At 45.9% G+C, this 24,374-nt stretch overlaps 1 protein-coding gene across 4 annotated transcripts in view; it reads left to right on the forward strand.

The window, feature by feature from the left end:
• The window catches only part of AFAP1 (actin filament associated protein 1), a 144,246-nt gene that overhangs the window by 8,659 nt on the left and 111,213 nt on the right, over positions 1-24,374 (forward strand). For 3 of the 4 annotated variants that reach the window (XM_055326393.1, XM_055326388.1, XM_055326390.1), the window contains exon 2: positions 21,175-21,223. The exons of the other annotated variant lie outside the window; for it this stretch is intronic. The gene's annotated coding sequence lies outside the window, so the exon portion shown is untranslated. The remainder of the gene's footprint in view (positions 1-21,174; positions 21,224-24,374) is intronic. 4 annotated transcript variants of the gene reach the window in all.

Below are 24,374 nucleotides of genomic sequence, written 5' to 3' on the forward strand. Positions count from 1 at the left end.
GCAGAGGGAGAGGGAGAAGCAGGCTCTCCTCTGAGCAGGGAGCTCAATGCAGGGCTCAATCCTAGGACCCTGAGATCATGACCTGAGGCACTTAACAGACTGAGCCACCCACATGCCCTGAAAATATATGTATTTTAAAGTGCTATCCTTTCTTGTTTCAAGGATATGGTCAGCTGTGGTTTTTTTGCACTGTGCATCCTGAAGGAAAGGTTTATTTTTACATGACTTCTTAGTTTGATTATCTAACAAAGCCTGAAATATTTGATAGTAGTTTCATGACACTACTGCAGTTTGAGAGAAAAATTACCTTTCAGCCCATTATCTGTTTTTCAATATGGAAAAAAGGATTACCTTTCAGTCCTTGGAGGCATGAGACATAGTGTTAGTATGTTTCCAAACACCCTCTTTAAACACATTTCTTTCCCATCCATGCATGTCACAGCTGAATTTTGCCCACCACTTTGTAAATAGAAGAGTGTCCATCCAGTACTCTTTGTGCTGCTGCCGTCAGTGTGTTCAGTTTGGAAACCCTTGTTTCCTTTTACTTGACCTGGCATGCTTGTGGTTGATCGTGCCCATACATGTGGTATGTAGCATTGCTGGGGGCAGGCAGCATTGAGAAATTGGTCATTTTTTAATTATAAAAAATATTAAAGAAAGGAGAAATAAGTAGTAGTAATGATGAGTTCTTGTTCTGGACACTAGGTATTGGTGCTGCATACGAGGGGTATTTTTAGCCATGGTGGGTGGAGCTAGGTTTGGGGCTGTCAGCTAGTCTGGAACTTTCTAGCAGAAGTAGTGTACAGAAACAGCTTCTTGGAAGCAAGACACAGGCCTCGTGGTGGGTATTTGATGAAGATATGTGTGACAGATGTCTAAAGAGAAAAGAAGAATGCATCCAAAAATTGTTCTGGAGCCTACATCATGAACGGCTCTTGAATAGTAAAGGATTTTTGGGAACGTTTACAGCATGCAGTTCTCAGTTATGTTAACTCTCTGGTGTGGAAACAAAAGTGAAAGTGACAATCAGGATAAATCTTGAGGACATGTGGCATGATATTTTCTTGTGAAAATCCTCTCTTCCCAATTAATTCAGATTTGTACTTTGGGAGGTCATAAGTTACTTGAGTTTTTTCTTCGGATGGGTTATTTCAGTTTTCCTGTTCTTGAAGAGTGACCCTCTATGTTAGTCCATTCAGGCTGCTAGAGCAGAATACCAAAGACCAGATGGCTTGTAAACACCAGAAATTTATATCCGGAGTTCTGGAAGCCAAAAGTCCAAAATCAAGGTGTTGACTGATTCAGTGTCTGGTGTGGGACCTCCTGGCTCACAGATGATATCTTCTTGTGGTGTACTCATGTGGTGAAAGGATAATGGGGCTCTCATGGATCTTCTTTATAAGGACACTAATCCAATTCAGGGGGGTTCCACCCTCATGACCTGATGGTCTCCTGAAGGCCCGCCTCCTAAGACCATCCCTTTGGGGTCAGTTTCAACATAGGAATTTTGAGGGAACACCAGCATTTGGTCTGTAGGACCTTCTGAGAAGCTTGGGGTCCTGTTTCACCTATCACCTCCACCATCAATACTGCCCCTGTTGGTTGAGTGCTTACCATGCCCCAGGCACTGTGCCAGACACTTTACATCTGTACCTGGCTTTACCTTTGCAGCTACTCTGGTGGGTAGATAATGTCCTCATTTTGCAGCTGACAAAATGAGAGGAGACTCCTGGGGATTAGAGTCAGCAGTCTATGTGGTGTATTTAAAACTTCTCATCAACGAGAAGAAAAATTGGTAATCACATGATGCTTGCGAACTAGACTTATCATGGTGATCACCTCACAATATATACATATACCAAATCCTGAGGTTGTATACCTCAAACCAGTATGTTGTATGTCAGTTATATCTCAGTTTAAAAACAAGAGAGGGGAAGACATTGAATAACTTGCCCAAGATCACATAGTAAGTAGAATTCAAATGCTACTCCCAAAGCCTGTGTTCTTGACTCCGTGCTGCAGGGACCTCTTTCTCTGCTGGGACTTCTTGGTGTCTGGACACTGAATTGACTGGTGTGTCCAGGAACTGTCATAATAGAGCTTTGCATGGTGTATCTAAACACAGCCAGCAACTCCTGTTTGGCAGCCTGGTGGCTCTTGCTGCCTTTGACCTGCAGGGAGCTCTTTTTTTTTATTTTTATTTATTTATGATAGTCACAGAGAGAGAGAGAGAGAGAGAGAGAGAGAGAGGCAGAGACATAGGCAGAGGGAGGAGCAGGCTCCATGCACTGGGAGCCCGATGTGGGATTCGATCCCACGTCTCCAGGATTGCGCCCTGGGCCAAAGGCAGGTGCCAAACCGCTGCGCCACCCAGGGATCCCTGCAGGGAGCTCTTTGTGGTCCATGCACAGTGTCCCCTGCACTCACTCCATCAGCCACCCGCCAGTTAGAGCGCCTCCTCTGAGAGTAGGACTCCCAGCCCAGGATAGTCCTTAGGGCTGCAGGGGAGAGGGGCAGGCATGTGTTGATTGGCTTCTTGGGCTTGTGACAGATGCTGGTGGAGGTGGGAACCAGATGCTCTGGGACATTAGTGGTGGCCAGTGGGGATGACGCCACAGAGGACATGGTTTGGAGATGGACTGTGGGTGGAGGAGGAGTGGGGTTCCCACAGTGGAACTGAGTAGCTGAGGCTTTCTTGGGTCCCCGAAGATTCCAGCTAGCTGGTCCCACTTGGATGGCTTTTCCTGAATTCACAGTATTTTTAGTGCAGGGCAGGAAGTGACCACAGCAAAGGAGCCATCTATCTGTCATGAATGTGTTACGTGTTTGATGTTTAGTGCATTAGGCCAGCCTGGGCTGTGAGAGAAGATCTTAGGTCTCCCACCGGGCTGGCCACCTGTCAGGCGAGGCCCAGAGGGGTGTTATCATGCCTGTGCAACCACATGCCAGCTGCACCTGTATTTGGGGACTACAAAGGAAGCTGCTGTCCTGTGCAGGAGGGACATTGCACGTCATACTTAGTCTGTCGTCTGGGTGAGATAACATCATAGAACAAAACGGTTCTTACTGATCCACACCCTGCCCCCTGCCTCCCCGAGACTGAACCATCCCTTGTACCACTATGGAGGGTGTTTCTGAAGCTTTGGATGCTGGTGATCTGTCGGCTGTCCACTGAGCTTGGGGAGAGCAATCAGGGCTGATGGTGGAGACACAGGCCCCCCAGATGTGGGCTGGCATTCTGGCTCTGCCACTCAACTTATTAACAGTGTGGAATCTCGGGCTTGTCAGTAACTTCTGTGAGCCTCTTAACGTGGAAATACTGCCTGCTTGTTAAGGGGAGCAGGTGTGCATGGTAATGAACGTGAAGTGCTTTGTGTGTGTGAGGTGTTGGCGAGCGCTGAGTAGAATGGTGCGATTGGTGTTACTGGTAGTAGTTACAGCTTTGGCTCAGGTGGACACTGGTGAAGAACGTCACCCAGCCTGGGAGTTCTTGGGGCAGCAGCACAGGTGTGAACATGGGAGCCTCTGACTTGGTAGTGAGTGGCAGAGCAGAGATGTGGGGTGTGTTACCATCAGACAGTGGAATTTGCATCATTGATTTGCAGCTACATGCCTGCTGGATCTCAGAACCCCCGTGCCGAGTGCGGTGGAGACCCGGTACTGTGCTGGCAGGGGCTGGGGCAGTCTCCCAAAGCTGCTGGGGGCATTGTGCGTCTGTGTGGACTGAACTGTGTCCAGGTTCTAGTTCCATGGGAAAGGCACTGTAAAAGGTGTGGATGGTTAAAGTTTTGCTTTTGATTCTGAAGCCGATTTAAGAGTGAGTTAATAGGGCACATCTGAATCTGCTAAAAATGGAAATAAGGGGTGGTGTGGACAAATCACATCCTAATTATGGATCATTGAGTATGAGTTAGAACAGCTCTTACCTAAGTTGAAAAATGGAAACAAATGTCTTTTTGGTGACTCTTCGTGAGTCTGGGTGCTGTTGCACGTCGTTGACTGAGGGACCAGCATGAGGAGCCATCAGCCTCATCTTGAGGCGTTTTGCTGTTCTTCTTGGGGGCAAGGTGGCTGGGACAAAGTTGCCCGTGGCTGAGAGTATATATGTGAACCACTTAACATGCCAAGTCCCTTTTAATACAAGTTGAGCGGTAAATATTATTTTTATTAAAGATGAAGACAGAGGTTTAGGGGTGTTAAGGGAGTTGCTCAAGTTCACATGGTTGTAAGTAGAGAAATGAGATGCTGATGAACTCTGGGGTTTGGCCCCAAAGCCCTTGAACTTTCCTTAACACTAGTTCCTTCCTTTGTGGGTGAGGAGGCACTAAAGAACCACAGTAAGTGGGGCTTTGTGGAAAGGGCCTAGGGTATATGGTGATGTCTCCAGATTTGGGACATGCTGTATTGCGCTTCTGGAGAAAAAAGAAAGACTTTTCTTTGTGGAAATAGATGAAGAGCAAGCATGTGAAAGGCAAAGCTGTGTTCCCAGTGCTGGCTGTGGAAGGGGTCAGCCACCCTCACTTGGCAGAGACCCACAGGCAGGAGGAACAGTGGGGGAGCTTCCCAGGGGAGGAGTGGATTTGACTTTCTCCGGTCGGTGCTGAGTCCAAAGCAGGACAGAAATGAGGGCAGGTGTCCGTTATCGATCAGGTCCTGGCCCATTGTCACAGGGGTTGTTGCTGGGTTCCTGGATTGTCCTGAGAGATTGCAGTCTGACTTCCTGCAGATCTGACTTACAGCAGGCAGGTTCCTTGGGCGGGTGGCTGCGGTAAGGGGCCTGGATCACTGTGGGTAAGGGGCGGCTCCCTGGGTGAGTCGCTGTGGGCTGTGGGTCAGAGTTGTTTTTATACATGGTCTGGCCATTGTCTTTTTGTATATTCAGTATGCAGAATATTGCCAGTAACAATGTTAAATGACAGCTACCTCAGGAATTTTGTAGCTATCATATGGCCCCTGGAAGTTTTTCACACTGACATTTACATTACAGCGACTGTAAACCATGGTCCATTACCTCCAAAATTTAAAACAGGCTTCAGTAATGTCCCCTCAGCGTGGTTACATGTTTCATTCATCGTTATAAAAATCTGCTTTTGTCCACGGCTGGCTCTTTGTCATACGCTTCAAGGTTGATCCAGAATCTGTGTTTCTCATTTCTTGTGCACCTCATGATTGGTCTCTGCTTGTCCACCTGGTCAGTGAGGTTCAGTTTTGTCAACTTTATCGGTACTGGAATATTGAGCTGATCAGACTGATAAAGTGGGATGCCGGGAAATGCTCTAGTGTTTTTGGTAGCAGAGCCAGGAGTAAAAGCCCAGGTACCTGCCACAGTATGGTTAAAGGAAGGCTGAATGTGCAGCCCCCAAATGAAATATTTTTATGACTGATTTTCATTGATCTCTGCTTCTCATTCTTATTAGCACAGGAATTTTAAATTGGCCTTTCCCTGTTATAAATGTAAATAATTTTGACATCTAGTTGACATCTAGTTTACTTTTGTTGCTATTCACTCATTTGCTAATTCAACATGATTGAAGGAACATTGTTCTGTCGTGTGCTAAAGCCTCACCTCTAGTGTGATGGTACCTGTGTGGAGTCTGGCAGGTGCATGGGGTGTGATGAGAGTGTAAGGATAGGGCCTGGTCCAAGAAGAGTAGGATCCTTGTAAGAAGAGATGGAGAGCTTGTGTGCTGTTTCCATGATGCAGGTACACCATGGGAAGGTGGCCGTCTGCAAGCCAGGATGAGAGCTCTCCCAGGGCCTGCGCTGATCCCTGGCACCTGGATCTTGGACTTCTAGCCTCTTGAACTATGAGAAATAAACTTCTGTTGTTTATGCCCCAGTCTATGGTATTTTGTTGTGGTGGCCCGAGATGGTTAATACAGACGTGGTTCTGTATAGAAGTTGGCAGTGCTATAAAAATACATGAGTGGTACTTGGTATGTGGAGACAGCACCGTGATCCCCGGGTCAGGACCCTTGCTCATATCTTCCCTCTTGCATCTTGTCTGTATTATGATAGCTTCCTAAGCCTTCTCCACCCTACCCTATGTCTGGATTAAGTCACACATGGTGTCCTGCCTTGAACATTCCAAGTCTGCACAAACCCCTTTTGTGATTCTCCGTTGTTAGGACAGAAGGCAGATTCCTTGGCTTGGCATTCAAGGGTTTTGTGGTCTAGGTGCCATCTACACCTAGACGTTTGCATTTCTTTCTCTCTTACTCTCACCAACCTTACACTCCAGCTGGTTGTGTAAGCCCATTTCTGAAGCCCAGTGTCAGAGCTACTCATGCAGTGTATGCTCTTCCATTCTTCATCTGTGCACTGCTACCTCTTCTGACCTTTCCTGTCCTTTGAGGTGGGAAATACTCCCTTTCCACAAACCCTTCTCTGACACCCTGATTAAAACTGTGCTGTCATCCTTAGACTCTGGTAGTGCCTGACATCTTGTTCCTTATTTAATTAACACGATCCCGTGAGTTAGCCATTATTATTATTACCTTATTTTTTTCAATAGGGTAGAAATACTTGCTTTAGTTGTGTATTTTGACTATGTGACATAAGCAGTGGAGTGACATTCACAGGGCCCTGGAGAGTGAGCCCCACTCCGGTCCCTGGTCTATCTTCTGGAACTATGTGACCAGCTACTTTTGTGTCCCTGAAGGTTCTCTGAGCACAGTCAAGCCCCGATGGATAATTGTAGCTGTAGGTGCAGTATGAACACTATTTCCTGCCAGTTCCCTATTATTCAATGTGTAGGTTGTCCCTAGTCTTTTGGGATAAGAAGCAGTGCTGTGTTGTATGTAACTCCTACACAAGTGCATAAGTGTGCTCATGAGATGGTTCTTAAAGTGGGGCTACTGGGTCAAAGGCTGGTGCACACCTGAAATTCTGACTGGGTGATGCCGGATTCCCGTTATTCTATACTCCCCCTGTTGGTGTTTAAGGGTGCCCACTTCCCCTACCCTTGACAGTACAGTACATCCTCACATGGTTTGTTCTTTGCCAGTCTTATAGCTAGGTTAGAAGAAAAATTGCACCTATTTTCAAGAGTAGGGGACTGAAGTGAAGAGAGGTTAGGTAATTTGCCTGGTCTCATAGATATGGGTAAGCCATAACCTGAATTTAGCCTTCTGAATTTCAAAATTTGATTTCTTTGGAGGCAAGCTGGCAGAAAATATACAATCACCTTTGACAAGTTAATAATTATGTACTGTTTACTCCTTCTCCTGGATTATAGGCCATGCATGTGTGTGTGCATATGTACGTGCATGTATGTGTATGCAGAGGGAATTTTCAGAGTAAGAGAATTTTTTTATTGAGTCTAGGATAGTTCTCAAAAGGCAATGCAGATGATAAAATAGCATAGGTTTTTCTGCTTTTAAATGTTAAAACATATCTAAATTGTCCTGACCTCTTAGGGCACCTGAGTGGCTCAGTTGGTTAAGTGTCTGCCTTTGGCTTAGGTTATGATCTCAGGGTCCTGGGATCGAGCCCCACATGAGGCAACTCTGCTCAGCAAGGAGTCTGCTTCTCCTTTTCCCTCTGCCTCTCACCCACCTCATGCTTTCTCTCTCTCTTTCTCAAATAAATAAAGTCTTAAAAAAATAAATTGTCTTGACTTTTCAAACCTTTTGATACAGATTGATTCTAAGGGCAAAGTCTAGGCCATTTGTCTTTTAGAGAGTCCAGCTTCTTGGTAGGAGAAAGGGAACCTTGCTAGGAATTCTTTCAACTTGTAGCAGCTGTCTGTGTTCAGTAGATTATATTTTCCATGTGACTTACAAGATTGTTTTGGGAAGCAAGTGCAGTTTAGCAATTACATTTGCTCCCTTGATGATTAAATTCTTTCCTTTCCTTTATCCAGTGTAGTGACAGCATAAAATCTGCCTATAAATCCCCTGCATTTTGCTATTATCCAGAGAAGGGTGACCTGCCCCCCAAATATGGACCATTGCATACCACACTATGAATTTAGTCCAAAAAGATTGTGCATAACAATTTTGATATTGTCAAACTTCCCAATACATGAACTGAGCAATATAATTGATATGTGAATTAACTATATATGTGTATAAATGTATACTTATTTATTTTTGTGGTAAGAATCAAATAATACTGTTTAGAATGGCCTTTCTGACAAATTTCCAGATAACTCCCCCGTTCTAAAAGTATGGAAATTTTAGATCTATACTTAAAGTGTGTACACACTTATCTGATAGCTCTGTGTTTTAATGATGTTTTCAGTGTTGTGGATCTGTCTTGAATTTGCTCATCAGACCTAATATTTCTACTCAGCCAGATTGTTTTGTTTTGTTTTTTGTTTGTTTTTGTCTCTGAGCTAATAATCTGTGTGAATTCCCTTCCCTGTCAGCTACATTCTCTTTCTGATGGTTCATCTTAGTATGTCATGGGATTTATTATTTTTCCAACAATGGGCATTCAGGACTCTGGGCTGAGCAGTCCTAGAGAAATCGTGCTTGTCTTCTATAGCAGTACTTTCAAGGCAAGCAAAACACATGAATAATTTTTATGGGACTGTACACCAGCACTCTTCTGGGAGTCAGGAGACCTGGCTCTGCCCTGCTTCAAGTAATAACTCGCAGAGTTACCAAACACATGTCATGTTCATTCACTGATCCATGTCTTTGTGAGTAGAATGGTGATGATATGTATTCTAAGGTGGCTTCTAGCATAATTATTCACTGTTCCATTGTCTGTACTGTGCCAAGTGTGGTGGGGGTGACAAAGAGAAGGGTTTGTGGCCATAAGGGATTGCAATCCAATCTCAGACATAAAGGGGCAAGCTATCAGTGCTGGGCAGGTGCACACACTGGAAGAGTTAGGAAGCGTGGTTCCAAGTCCCTCAGCATGGTTGATGTGACCTAAACCTCCCAGCTGCTCTGAGGAAGACACATGCAAAAGTCATGAAGTTGCTTAGAAAAACCTCAGTCTCCAAATTTTGCATAATCCCACAAGAGAGAAGGTGGAGGAACAGTGTTCTGTGTCTGCGGGAGTGTGGGCCATGGTGCACACAGGTAGGCCAAGCCTGGACTTGACACTCCGGTTCGTCTTTTTTACCCTCCTGATGCAGCTTGCTTCTCTGGAAAAGTGGCAGTATTCCTCTGAAAAGCTTTGCAGAAAGAATAGATGCTCACTGAAAATAATTCAGATACACAGAAACATCCTCACTGACTCTTTTACCTAGCCCGTGGAGTGCTAGGTAATTGTAGTGATGGTAACTGACCTCTCCTGAGCAAAATTTGCCATGTGCCTGGTCCTGTGTGTTAAGCTCGTTTCACGAATTGGGTCCCATGATTTTTCACAACAACTTTATGAGTGAGTGTGATTATTGTTAGCATTTATCATTTTACAAATGAGAAAACTGTAGTAGAGAGAAGCCTCCTGCTCCAGCTCACACAATTACTTCCAAGAGAGATGACACATTTGAAAAGATTCCTGGTAAGTTGCAGTGATGGATGTCTACTCATTTCAGGAAATGTTTATGGACTATGTTCTCTGTGGGGTACTGGCCTGCTAGTGCAGGAGGGACAGGCCCTGTTGGGGTCAAGGGGCACAGAGAGGGGGTGGCTGGGTGGCCCTTGGGACAGCCACTTTCTCTACATTCAGTCCAGCTCTTGTACATTTGTCAGAGATTCGGTTTTGGTTTTTATGATGGCTCACCTGACATTGAGTGGCCCTTGTTTCAAACCACCTGAGTCAAGGTCAATGCTAGCACCCCTCTAGTTGGTGAGCTGTCACCCCACCCTATGGGAAGGGGAGTCACCCGAGACTAGATTATTTGCCTACCAGCAGCTGAGTGAGTTTGCTGCTAGATGTGGTGGATTCGACTCTCCTGCTCTTTCCCAGTTTGGCTGAAGGGCTGTGGGGGTTAGAGCAGTAGGGCTGTGGAGTGTGTTGGTTTATCCACATAGTATGTCTGCAGTGAGGATGCTCTATGAAATGTGGAAAGAGCACAGAGGGCAGGGGACGGGTGCCAGAGGTCACCGTGACTGGGTTGTAAATGTGTCTGTGACAGCAGCATCAGACTTGTGGCCACAGTGCTGGGTTTCTGCTATATGCTTTCTCTGCTGTTTTGGCAAGTTTAATTTGGGTGTCTCCTGTACAGAAAGCATGACATCAGCTTTTGCCACCAAGTATTTATAGCAGTCGGTACCTCCTATGTGGGTCACTTTCTGTGCCGTGGTTTCCTTAAGGAGGTTGTAGCTCTCTTACCCCAAGCACAACACCAGCCCATCTCAAGGTATTGGTGATTTGTGAACACCTGGGGAGAGGCGGTTCTAAGTAGAGGAGGTGCCGCCCCAGCTGCTGGGGTCTTATGGGACCCTGCCTGGGAGGGAGGACATGGGTAACGAGTGCTATCCAGGCATCTCTCCCTCCTTGGCCTCCCTCTCTTCCTTCTCCTTCCCTGCCCTGTTTTGTTTTAAAGATTTCTTGTTAACAATGGAGCAAGTCTTTTTGTTTCTTTCTTTTGCTGTTCTTTGCTGATTGCATGTGGGGTGAGTCTGGGAAAGTGAAAAAGAGTCTTTCCTTCCCTTGGATCATGAGGACTGCCCCTCTGCCGGGCACTGTGAGGCAGCTTGGCACATACTCACTTTCTGGTTAACTGGCTGGGAGAGGTGGTGTTTATCCCCCAATAATGATGAGGGCGGTCAGCTCCAAGTGGTTGAGGGAGCCTCCTAAAGTCACATAGCTGGAAAGTGGCGAAGCAGAACCAAACACAGATTATCTGAGTCAGACAGACATCCCGATTCTGTGGGCTCTTAACTCCTGGAAGTCAAAAAGCTGAACTTGGGTTGGAATGGCCCTGAAATGGCTGCCTTTTCACATCTTTGTTACTGACCCAAGACGTCAGTTTGAACTGAACTATCCTGCCTTCCATGAATATGAAGTATTTTGGATATTTAATGTCTAAATTTCAGCCCTAACGTTTTACAGTAAAGAGAAGTACACTTCAGGTTTGCTTTAGCACACACGTTTACTATCCAGCCACAGGGCTCTACAGTGATGCCCTTTCTTCCCCCAGTAAATGGGAAATGAAATCCTACTCAGGAGACACATGTGCTAATTGTTTTTATTATATGTTTTAGCTTATTGTTTAGGCTTTATTTGTGATATTCATGACAACAATATCTCATATCATAGGCAGAGATCAGAATTTTAAGATAAGAATACTCAGAGCTATGTTTTTTTCAAACTTTCAAACTTAACATTTTATATTGCCCAGTATATAATTGGAATTAAAGTTTCACAAAACAAGGCTTGCCTCTGATAGGGGTGATGTACTGGCATGCTTCTCTCCCCATTACAAAGTAGAGCTGGTTGCCTGAGCACCTGGACATCTATGGGCAGCAAAATGAGCCCTGCCCTAAATCTCACCATAAACAAAAATCAACTCAAAATGGATCATGGACTTAAATGTAAGATGTAAGACTAGAAAGCTTTGAGAAGAAAAGCACAGAAACCTTTGAGATGTAGGGCTTGGCAAAGAGCCCTTACTCATACTGCACACTGCTGCATGCTCTGCCGAAGGGAGAGCTGGGTTGATTGGCTTCAGCAGCATCAATACCTTCCACTCTCCTAAAGATGAGCTACAGACCATGAGGAGATATTTCAAACCACATGTGTGATAAAGGACCCATATCTAGAATGTGTAAAAACTCTCAAAAGCAGTCAAACAGTGCAATTAGGAAACAGATAAAGGACACAGAGGGACAGTTCATCGCAGACAACAAGCAGGTGACCATTGAGCATAGGCAGTCGTTCAGCCTCACTGGCCATTAGGGAAATGGGAATCCAACCCCAGTGAGGTGTCACTGCACACCTATGAGATGGCCAAAGTAAGAAACAGCGACCCGACCAAGCACTGGTGAGGATGCGGAGAAGCCGGACCCCTCCTACGCGGCTGCTGGGAGGATGAGATGGTACCGCCACTCTGGAAAACCCTTGGGCAGTTTCTCAAGAAACTAAACACACAACCAGCAAGTGCACTCCTGGGTGTTTTGTCTCAGAGGAATGCAGACTTGTGTCCACACGGAACCCTGCCCGCGAGCGCCCACCACAGCTTATTGCAGAAATGCTGGGAACCGGGAACACCCGGATGTCCTCAGAGGGGTGTCTGTTTGGACAGTGGTGCAGCCACAGCCTGGGACACTACTCCCCCGTGAAAAGGAGCAGATTCCTGCCGCGAGCCACGACCTGGGTGAGTCTCCGGAGAATTAAACTGAATGAGAAAAAAGCAACCCCAGTGACTCTGTGCTGTCAAGCTCCATTTATAGGACATTCGTGAGATGACAAAATTACAGAAATGGTGACCAGAGTAGAATCAGGGCATAACAAGCAGGGAGGAGGCGGGAGGGAGGTGGATGTGACTGTAAAGGGGCCACAGGAGGGGTCCCTGTGTGGCCGAATGTTCTGTATCCTGCCTGCGTCAGTGTGAGGATCCTGGTGTGACATCACCCTGCGGTTTTGCAGGATGTTACCCCTGGGAGAGATTGAGTAAAGAGTACATGAAGTCCTTCCACATTCCTTCTTACAACTACATGTAAATCTATAGTTATTTCAAAATAAAAAGTTTAATTATCAAAAAGATGCTGATTGTGAAGCATTTGGTTGATTTCATTATCCATTGGAAAACTCTTCTAACAGAATTTAAATGTGCACCTTTTTTGCTCTTTAAAAAATATATTCATGTTCTTGTAAAAAATGTTATATGTACATTGTAAAGGAATCAAATGATGCGGGAAAATACACAGATGAATGTTTTTTAAAAAAATCATCCAAAACTCACCCTTCGAAAATTGCCGTAAAGGGTAAATTTTTAAAATATGGTAGGATTTCCTTCACCACACATTAATCTATCCTTTCCTTCTGAAGACTATTATGGCCGTGCTTGTCCTCATTTTGGCTTCAGGAATCCAAAGCTTGGAGAACTTGGTTGTATTGATCAGGGTCTGTACCGAGTTAGTGTCCAAAAGCAGAACCAGCCAGGCATTGATACTAGTACCTTGCCTGGGGCCTGCCCTGTCTCTGTTCTCTCCTTTGTTCCCCAGAGTGGTCCTTGGGCCACACACCAGTGTCATTCAGGAAACTTGTTGGAAATGCAGATTGTCACGTCCCCACCTCTGGAATCAGAATGTTTTCTTTGGTAAGCCCTCTGCATGATTCTTACAGTGCCCTGGATGGTGGAAGGTGCCGTGCCATCATGGTGATGTGTGAGCCTTGGGCAGGGTACCTTGAAAACCAGGGAATAAAAGTGCACAGTCAGCCACTGCTTCTGCGGCTCCCTCACAGTCCTTGTGTCTGTCTTGATTTACAGATTGCCTGCACATTTGCATCACATGCCTCCCCCATTCTCTTTGAGCTCTGGAGTGTTTATCAGGGGCTCTGCAGGGTCTGACATATCATCTAGCACATTCTGGCATGGCTAGGTAAATGAGTCCATGAACTGAGCACAGTTGTAGATGACTGCCTGGTTCCTGTCCCTGCCTTCGGGATCCAGGGACTGGCATGAGCCTGTGGTCATTTCTCCTCCACTTTGTCTACTTTCCTTCCTCTTGTCTCTCTCTTTCACTGACAGCCCCCACATGTGTAGCCTGTGCTAGACTCTGGAAATCCAAGATAATTCAGTGTTCCTCATCTTGTGTTGCTCATGTTTCTCAAATTAAACATACACACATTTCTGTTCCAAGCCTGTTTCTCCTGTCTCGTTTTCACTTGGGTAAGGACATCCTACTCACCAGGCCTTTGGACTAGAAGCCCCCTCCTCACCCCCACCACTCTCCATCCACCTGTCGAACTGGACTTTATGCCCATTGCTCTCCAGGGCATGTCTGCTCTGTCTTGGCTCACACTTAGAGCCCTGACTTGCAGTTGAGCAGGGACATGAGCCCCCAGAGTTCCCTCTGCCTGGTCAGAGAGTTCCTTGTGCATGTCATTCCCCACATTGCCGTGAAAAGACTTCCAAAGCGCAGAGGGCCTGTGTTGTCCTGTGTAACCTTCTCGAGCAAGTGTGTGCTCTCTGTTAGAGGCTTGTCCCCACTTGTCCCCGACATTCTGAGGGCCTTGGAGGACAGACCTACTTTCTGCCCTTCTAAGTCCAGGTGAGGGTCCCTGGAGGCACCATATGGGATGTTGGCAATAGGATCCGTTCTGGAATCATGAGGCCTTGTGCCCCGGGTCTAACACTAACTGAGCATCCTTGGGAAAGTCACTGAGTTTCTGTGAGTTTTGGTGTCACCATGTAAACAATGAGGATAATGAAATACACTCAACGTATGACACAAAGCTGTTGAGTGGCACAGATGTGGTGCATGGTGGAGATGCTTTGCCATCCATAAAGCATCACAGGCATGACGAATGGCACTGTGTGAGCAGCACTTTGGAAATAATTGTATAAAACTCTTCAAAACACATCTGTGGTTCTGGCTGGTGACACCAGTAAGCACCTGTGTTTTATATCCTACATCATGGGGGGGGGCATGTTCTGTTTTATTGCTGAGTTAGAGATGCCCAGGGATGCCCCCCACACATTGACCTAGAGAGAGGAGGCTCTTTCTTGTCTATATTTGGTGGCATGGCCTGAGTGCTTTAGGGCCAGGAATGCACAATGAGATATGGAGAAGAAAGCTGTCCTCACTGCTAACTAGCCAGTCTGCACTCCTGTGGGAGGAACAGGGGAGTCACTCCATGGTAACTTGCCAAAGCCCATCCTAACCCATCCGTCTGCAGAAGTGACCAGCAGGACAAGCACAAGATCTACTAGAGACAGATGGACCACATTAGCCCTGTACATTTTGTAGCCTTCGTGGCCTCAGAACAGCCTGCGACAGCTGCTAGGACAGGACAGCCATCTGGGAGCTCTGGATCAGCCAAGGGTGGGAAGTGCCCCAAGGCGGAAGGGCCACTCTGGGTGCTGCAGTCTGGGAGTGATCACTGAGCGGGGGTAGGGCCCCCTGTGCTGTAGTCCGCTTCATCTGTGACGTGGTGGCTGACAGCAAACAAGTCGGTGATGATCAGACATGATAGGTGTGGTACTTGAGGGGGTGCAGCAAAAGGATGCTGGAAATTGGTGGGGTGAGTAGCATAGAAGGTGCCTCAGGTATCTGTGGAATGAACAAGTGAGTGGGTGGGTGAGGAAGCCATCATCCATGGCATTCCTGATTGTGTCCTCTTGGTTGTTGCATATCTGTTCTGTGGCCGGTCCAGCTGGTCAGATGGTCGCTGCGCTCTCTGCTTCTACTTTTGATTCTAAGGAATGGGGAAAGGTACTTCAGTTTCTTGATGGCAGATATTCCTTTTATCACTGTGCGAACCTGGAGCTTGCAGTAACACCTGCATTTTGGCTTTACCTCTCTTTCATCCACTGGTAGCCAGACTGGGGTCAGCGAGGAGAAGGGACTTCCCTGACGTGACATCACTCATCATCTACAGTGGGGCCATGACTGGGATCCCCAGCCCCTTGACTCCAGGCTGAGCTCTGCTTTTCTGTTTCCATTCTTGATAAAATGGTTAATCTACCTTGTAGCTGAGCCTTCCTTCTAGGGGAGGGTGCATGTGGAATGTGGCAAACGGCCAAGACCTGAATTTCTCATTTCTGCAGACTTCTCGTGGCTCAGAGTTAATGCTCTGGCTCTTGCCAGGGATGATAAAGGAAGCTGTTTGTATGTAAACTTATACAAGAGCACTGTTTTACTGGGAGTTTATTTGGTTTGGACTGGAATAAATCTCTGACATTAGTTTCTTTATCCTAAAAGCAGAGAAAACTGTAAACACTTTTTTTGGGGGGAGAAGGTGGTGACTCCTCTTACTCAACCTGAACCCCAGTGAGTGTTTGGGGAACTGAGCCGAGGTGCACCCAGGGCCAGGTGGGAGTCTCTGGGAAAAGCATGCATGCTCACTCCACACCAATTGAAATAGGATCTTCAGGAATGGAGCCTGGGTGTCTGTAGGTTTGAGAAGCTGCCCAGGGGACTCTGATGGATGGTGAAGGTTGAGAACCCATGTCCAAGGTGAATGAGAATTCCAGGCAACACAAGGGCCTCCTGCTTTCATCAGTGTGGAATGGCTTTGGGTGCTATGGGGCGAGTAAAGAATACTGTGCAGATAATGCCTCATCCCACGAATGTCTACCAGTCATTCACTCTATTCCAGTGTCTACCCGCTCTACTTTTTCTTCTCGGAATAATTTGACAGTTAGTTGTGCAGAACTATAGCAAATCTTGTTTGATTAGCACAAAATGATCGTAGGTGTGAATTGTTGGTATTTATTGTAGTCCATTATACCAGCTCTGTTCTGGACAGTTTATAAATACTTTGTCTTCATGCAGGGCCTGCAGAGGCAAGCTGCCTGGGTTTTTCCAACTGTGTAATTTGGGGCAAGTTTTAAAACTTGTGTAGACCTCATTTTCTTCAACTGTAAAATGGGATGATAGGAGCCATTGTCATCTCCTCCCAGCGTCATTCTGAGGATTAAATACAAACATGTCTTTAAAGCATGTAGCTTGATGCCTGTTCCTAGCACATGGTAAGTGCTCAGTAATTTTCATAATTCTCTTAATGGAAATACTCAGAGTGAATAAATTTGCCAAAGATAATTCATCCTTAGCCCTTGAACCAAAGATTTCTTTGGTTTTAACTGGTAGGGTTAATATACCACTTAAATATCAGCCTCCAGGGTACCTTGAGTTTCAAAAGAGTGTAGCCAGGGGATTTCCTAATTGGAACATTGCCCCTAAAAAGCCTGTTTCAATCTGTATTCCAGCACAATCCTGGAGCTTTGTTTGTTTTTTGGTTTCTCCTGAACCCTGCTCTGCAGTGACATCTGGCACGCAGGGGGCCATCGCATTATAGCTTCGTTAGTCGCCGAGGGGATGCGATCGCATGCTGCAGGAAGCATGTGTTATCTGTATGCCAGCTGGACAAAGCGAGTTCTTCGCTCGGCGGTCAGTGCTTATTCTTCTCAGCTCTCCCACCAAACCTTGTCTGGTTTTCTTCTGTTTCCCGTTCGATTCTGAGCCCTATCTGAACTCTGGTTCCTGGCACTGCATTTGGCAATGTCCAGCACACATGAGGTGCTCACTAAATACTTAGCAAGTGAAATCTAGGAGAACACAGCATAAATCCACAAGTTAAGGTTTAAGCTGTGTGGTACTATCTCCACATCAACAAAACTTAATAGATCTTACTTTTGTTAATGCAAGTTAAAAATGTTTGAGTAGGTAACTTAGTTCATTAATCACTTATTGGGTATCTTACAGGCTGGGCACTGGGGATAGAAAGGTGATTATAGATCCCTGCGCTCACGGACATGCTGTCTAGGGCAGTGGGTGGACACCTGGCTGCAGGATAAATAGGGTATTATGACGAAGAGGTACAGTGTGCACTTGGACCATGAGCAGTTGGTGCTTTATGAACACAGACAGCAAGTTGAAACATAGCCGAAATTTCTCTACATATTCATGCTCATACAGTTGGCAAGAAGTGCCTGTCTTTAAATAGGTGCTAGGTCAGCTCTTGAATGGCTTTAGTATGGATGGGATGGCTTTGCCTGGGCCCTGCTTTATCTTCCTTCATCCAGAGCAGCATTGCTGTAGGAGTTCTGGGCCTGAGGTCAGGTGAGTGGGTTTTGGCTTTGGCTCTCCTGCTCTGCTATTTTCTGGGTGTTAGGTTGCTGTGCTGTGGCAGGAGGGTCCAATTAGATGTTGCTTATGGCCTCTTTTAGTTCTGACTTCAAGACTCATCATCTCAACCCATCTTCCTTGGGAGTAGAGAAAGAACATGGCGGCTGGGGAGTTGTTTGTCTTCATTTACCGGGACTTTGCAGCCTGATTTTGGGGACTACCCTGGGAGATGTGTTGGTGATGTGGCTGGTGCTCCGCTGGGAGGGGCACGCAGGTATATTACTTTTCTGTGGTCTTAGTGAAAGCCAAGGGGCAAAGCATCAATGGAGTCAGCTGGAAAGAGGCAGAAGATAAGTGCTGCAGGCGATAGTGAACATACTTGAAGCAGATTTCGCTGAATCCTTCCTGTGAATATGTTTTTTGGGGTTCTAGCTTCATGTGATTTCTACTGTTTAGGCCCATCATCATGTAACATTTGAATGCCCTTTGGCTTCTGAGGTGGAAATATACAGTGTAGCAGGGGACAGCCCTGGATTGCTTAGCTGTTTGGATGACCTCAGGCATATCCGAGAAAGATAAAATGTAGTCTTGTAGGTCGGTTTGGTTCTCTGTTTCAGAAAGCTTCCTGACCCTTTGGAGGAGTGACACCACTCAAGTCCTGAGCTGCCTGAGGCCCTCCAAGCTCTGGACTCTGTCCCACCTAGATTGCCTGCACTCACAATGCTCTTGGTCAGGCGAAGGTGGGGGGAACATGGGTTGTAAAACTCAGTTCTACGTGCAGGTTACTTAACGAATGGTGATAATGACTCCTTACATTGGTATTTTGCTTCTTGGTTCAGCAAGACCCTTAAAATCCATTATCTCGTTTTATCCTCTCAGCATTTCTGTGAAGAAGGCAGGTGGGTTTTCACATCTCTTGTTTTTCTGGTGATTTTACTGGGGCTCACAGAAGATCAGGGACTTAACCAAGTACCAGGTACAGTGTGGTGACTGTCATTAATAATGCTGTTTTGCCTGTTTGAGAGCTGTCACGAGAGTAGATCTTAAAAGTTCTCATCACAAGAAAAGGAAATCTTGTGACTGTGTGCAGTGAGGGTGTTAACTAGATTTATTGTGATGATCACTGGCAACATATACAAATCTCAGTCATCATGTTGTACACCTGAAACTCACATGATGTGATATGCCAGTTATACCTCAATAAAAAAGAAAGAAGAGGCTCAACCAAGGTTATGGGCCGAGTTGGGGGCCCTGGGGGCCCTGTGTCTTCCTCACTGTTGTACCAGGGCTCTGTGCTCTGGGTAGGACAGTGTTCTGTTTAGCATTCTAGTAACCCCTCACCCATTTGGGGAGGAGTTCTTTGTGTGTGTCTGTTCAATTTGGAGGCTTCAGATTTCCTGCCCTCTGTTCCTTCCTCCAGATGCACGGGCATCCCTGAAGCCCTGGGGTCGCCCCTGTGCTTGGGTCCCTTCCCCACCTCCAAGTGGTATGTGTGTTCACCCCTGTGAACGAGCTCTCCCACTCTAGGGACCTCCCTTGGCGCCTGCCCCCCACACTTTGAGCTCGACTTAATGTTCAGATCTGATTGCTTCCATATAGAAATGGGATGTGCTGTGTGTGCTTTTCTTTCTTTTTCTCTTTCTTTTCTTTTCTCTTTTCTTTCTTTTTTCTTTTCTTTTTTCTTTCTCCCTCTCTCTCTCCCTCCCTCCCTCCTTCCTTCCTTCTTTCCTTTTTTCTTAATTCAAGCTAGAGCCAAAGCTGAAATAGGTGATAGCAATCAGTAAGCTGCTTTAAGGTTGTGATTGGGCGGCCTTCCCTTCCCCCAGGGTGAGCTCCTTGAGGGTCTTGCTGTGCCACGTCTGTCTGTGTTGTCACCACAGTGGCTGGTTTGGTGTCTGGGCTATGGTAAGGGTTGCCTAAATTCAAGTAAGGCCAACAGAGGTATTCCATCTGGAAAATGACAAGCAAGCTAAAGGAATTTTTGCTTACGATGTTTGCGAAAGAATATTTTAGAAAATTGACCTGTTTCTCAGTTGGAGTTTAATTTAGGCTCAGAAAGCAGCTGTATGCCCAGAGGGCTTTGGGGTTTCACTATGTGACAGATGAAGTTAATTGTTGTATGAATATATTACCCTGCTGTGGCTTTAGTGGACCTTTCTCCCAAATGGAATAGATTTTTCTGTGAAAGTCATACTTCCTTTTTGAGAAGCGTAACAGTAATTTTGTGGAATGATCTCCTATTCCTTTAACCCCAGAGTACCAGCTGAGAAGAAAACACAGCTTTCAGCTTGGGGAACACAGTTTGGTTTCTGCTTCTGCAGCTGAAGGGCAGCGAAGCATTCTCAAAGACAGAGAACAAGATGCATGTCTGCATCATGGAAATTCTCGCATGCTATTTCAGGTCTCTGTGTTGGGATTTCTGTAAAGTTTTAGGAGCTGAGTGGGTGCATGCACGTTATGGTGTGGAAGGAGGAAAGTGGTGTTCACAAGCTGACACTGTTTCAGTCTCTTCTCTCCCCACTGACCGGCTCTCTGACTGTGGACAGTCCACACAGGGTCGCTGGATGACCTTCCTCCTCTGTTACGCTTCTTCTGAAGGGTTTTTCAAGAATCAGTGAGGTCATACATGTAAAAGTGCTTTGTGCTTTTAAATTTGGGAAAACTTTAAGCCTATATGTGTTTTTGGAAGCATACGTAATTATTTCTGAAATTTGCTTATTTACTGGGCATTTTGCACTATTTTAATACTGCCAGGATGTAGCATCTGAAGACTTAATTTCTTGGGAATGCCCCTGGAATAAAGTTCATTAGACTTGTTGAGGAGGAGATAGGAGTATTTGGTCAGGGAAAATTTTGCTCATCTCGCCATGTACAGCTTAGAGTCTCATTTACATCTCAAGGCCCCTAAAATTTATATATTTATATTTATCTTGCAAAAATTATCTCCACAGTTATCCTCTGTGACTAGGCATAGTCCTGAGAACATCACAGACATGAACTCCCTAAAGTCTCATTACAGTCAAAGGAGGATTGTAATCCTACTGTTTGAATCCTTATCTTACAGATAAGGAAACTGAGACACAAGGAAAGTGAAGCAACTTGCTTGAGGTCACAGAGCTCTCAGGTGGTAGTTCTGGAGTTGCAACCCAAGCCTCAGTCCCAGAGTCTTTTTCTGAGCCTTCGCTAAAAGGCTGCCTCCTGTCACCCCCACAGCTTACTCACGATTTCTCTTTCAAGTGATCTGCGGGCCCTTTGAGCTCAATCTGGCTACGTCTGTTCTATTTACTGCTGTATTCCCTGGGCCTGACGTAAGGGCCAGCACATAGGCATTTGTGGAATGGTTATGTGAGGCGCTTCTGATACTAATGTCTTATCATTGAAATTCTCCTACATCTGTTTTCTTACGATTGCAAGGCAGGCAGTGTTTCCCTCCCCTTTTACACCTAAGGAAATGTAACCATGAGAATGATATTGTAGAGTCATGGATTGAGTTCTGGGTTGCATATTTCCATACATGTTTGTTTTTAACTTTCAGATTCTTCTGAAATTCTTTCTGTGGTGAGTGTCATCAGAAGGAAGCACAGGTAAGGAGATTTCATGATCTTCAAACTCAATGGCATTAAAAGAAATGAAACTGTCTTGACAAGAGCCATGGTGCTGTCTGCTGGGGGTACTTGGAATATAGAGATCTTTGCATTAAAAACAAAATAGTGCCTGCTCATAGCCGTGTTAGGGACGAAATCTGACTCTCCAGCTTGTTTGGTCAAGAATAAAGCTGGAAATCTTGAGGACGCTGGTGGAGTTTCATCCCCACTCTTCACCAAGGACCACCCATCCCCCCGGTGGCTCTCCTGCGCTGCTCTCTCCCTGGCTGTGTCTTCTTAGGACATTTGTAAATCTCAGAATTCCCCTGTATGTGATCTAAAAATTGGTATCATGTAGGCAAAACAAGCAAAACAGAGCTTTTAAAAGTGTGTAATACACCTCCCTGATCGTAAAGGAAATACATGTTATTGAACATTTGGAAATGAGAGAGGATAAAGAAGAACACAAATCTCATCAGACCTCAGCACTATGACCGTTTCAGCCTTGTGCAGAACAGCATTACCACAGCAGGCCAGAGACTCCCATCCTCTGGGAGGCCTGCTCGAGAGCTTGGTCCGTGGCTGGTATCTGGAACTTCAGTGTTGGGACGGTTCCCACCACCCTGACTGGCAAGAGCAGTTCACTGAGCCTGAGCTGTCTGTGCAGACAGCATGGTTCATGCCCACAGACCTGGTTTCCTCCCTAGAGTCTGGAACCTTGGTACATGTCAGGCAGAGGGGGCCCATGTGCCCAGCCCCCAGCAAAATCCCCGACGCTGGGTCTCTAACAAGCTTCCTGGTGCCAGCGCTTCCCAGGTGCTGTCCTGTGTGACTCTGTGAGAGAGGACCCTGGAGGTTCCTACTTGGAGTCTGCTGCACCTTGTGCCTTTCCCCGTTGCTCATTGTGCTTTGTCTCTTCTTGCTGTGATAAATCTAGTTCTGAGTATGCCTGTGTGATGAGTCCTGAGAGTTCTCCTGGCCAGTTGTTGAGGCTCAGTGGGGAATCTTGGAGACCCTAGACTAAGGGTCTCCTTTTTCTAATCATAAAATTATGTTTTTTAAAAATAAAATGAGTATTCTAAGATCTTTTTTATTCCCTATACATAAATGGACATTTTTGTCACATCATGAATTATACTTTCAGAAATGCAATTTATATGTATCTTAAATTATATCTTAAATATTTATGTAACATTGGATGTTTGAGATTTACAGTTTATAGTAATACAGTAGGTAACAAAAACCTTGTTTGCAGAACTCAGCGTGCATCTTAGCACAGGTGGTTCTTAGGCTGGTGTGAGAGAGGGTATGTGGTGTGGGTGATCTTGGTAGACATGTCCAGCTCTTCTTCAAAAAGGTGGTTTCCTGCTTCTCCCTCTGACTGTGTCTCTGCCTCTCTCTCTCTCTCTCTCATAAATAAATAAATAAATAAATAAATAAATAAATAAATAAATAAATAAAATCTTTAAAAAAAAGAAAAGTGGTTTCCGTTTGCATGATCATCAGCCATGCTTGAGAGCAGCTGCCTCACTGAATCCTCACCAATACTAAATATTACCAGTAGTTGAAGCAATTTGTCAATTGGATAAATAATAGATTATATCATTTTAATTTGCTTTTTTGATTATTAGTGAGGTTTATTATTTTTTTTGAGATTTTATTTATTCTTTTTTTTTCAATTTTTTATTTATTTATGATAGTCACAGAGAGAGAGAGAGAGAGAGAGAGGGAGAGAGAGAGAGAGGCAGAGACACAGGCAGAGGGAGAAGCAGGCTCCATGCACCGGGAGCCCGATGTGAGATTGGATCCCGGGTCTCCAGGATCGCGCCCTGGGCCAAAGGCAGGCGCCAAACCGCTGCGCCACCCAGGGATCCCGAGATTTTATTTATTCTTGAGAGACAGAGCAGCAGAGACATAGGCAGAGGGAGAAGCAGGCTCCCTGTGGGGAGCCCAATGTGGTACTTGATCCTAGGACCCTGGGATCATGGCCTGAGCCAAAGGCAGACACTCAACCACCAAGCCTCCCAGGTGCCCTATTAGTGGGGTTTAAATAATTGATTTTTTTCTGACTTGCCTATTCATGTCTTTTGGTTTGAGAGTTTCCCATCTTTTGCCCAGATATTTTGTAACTGTTCTGGGCTGGGATAGTGACTTCCCAGGGAAAAGCCTCATATCCTCACTCTGCTGTAACCACCCCAGGCCTCTGGCGTGTGTGCACTGAAGAAGTGGGCTTTGCTTATGATGGGAAGCATGACTTCTGTTGCCCATTGATGAGGAGCATCCTTAAAAGAGGGCCCTGGTATGTGCACTGGAATAGATATTTGCCATGGGAAGGATGCTGTGAAGTCCTGTGAAGTCCTGCAGAGTCCTGCAGAGGATCTGTGGGGGAGAGTGGCAGTGAGAGGCCTCTATCTGTTTATCACTCACTGTAATAGTATGAATAGCTCCACCAGGATGCATCCAAGTATTTATCATGAATTATAAAAAGACTCAGAATGTGAAAAACCTTGTAAGCTAAGTACTCCCATGTGATTGCAAAAATAGCACAAGATGGTAGCAGGGACACAGAGGCACAGAAGAATTCTGTGCTGGGGGTATCCTGGGTGGGGAGCAGACCAGCTGCAGTGGGCTCTGGGGAGGCAGATGTGGGGGGAAGGTGTCTGTCAGGATCAGTGATGTGAGGAGAGTAGAGAAACTGAGGAAGCAGTAGGCTGTGATGTAGGTGTGTAGAGCCTCAGCCAGCCTGCATGCTGTTCAGGAGAGGGACTGCCCATCCCAGCATCCCCTTTTGGGCTAATGTGGCCAGGTCTCTTACACCCTTTCAGGGCTCAGGCTGCCATGGGAAGGAAGCTGGCAGTTGGACCATAGTCCCTGCAGCACATCTCTGCTTGAAGAGCAGTCGATCACATGGCACATTCGTGTCTGCCATGACTACTGTCAGGTATTTCTGGCTGCCAGCAGAAAATATGGCTGAACATGTGCAGCCATACAGTGACGGGGCAGGGAAGGGGAGCTGGCAGCCAGGAGCTGTGTTTCAGAGCCGTATTTGGGTGACAAGCTGACTTCTCACCTTGACTGTTTATCCCGGGTGGTAGGGAAGGTGTGTCATGGATGATGGAGGTGCAGTAGCCACACCCCCTCAAGTTGCTCA

The sequence above is a fragment of the Nyctereutes procyonoides genome, unplaced genomic scaffold (genome assembly GCF_905146905.1).
Source record: "Nyctereutes procyonoides isolate TBG_1078 unplaced genomic scaffold, NYPRO_anot_genome, whole genome shotgun sequence".
NCBI classification, from domain to species: Eukaryota; Metazoa; Chordata; class Mammalia; order Carnivora; family Canidae; genus Nyctereutes; species Nyctereutes procyonoides.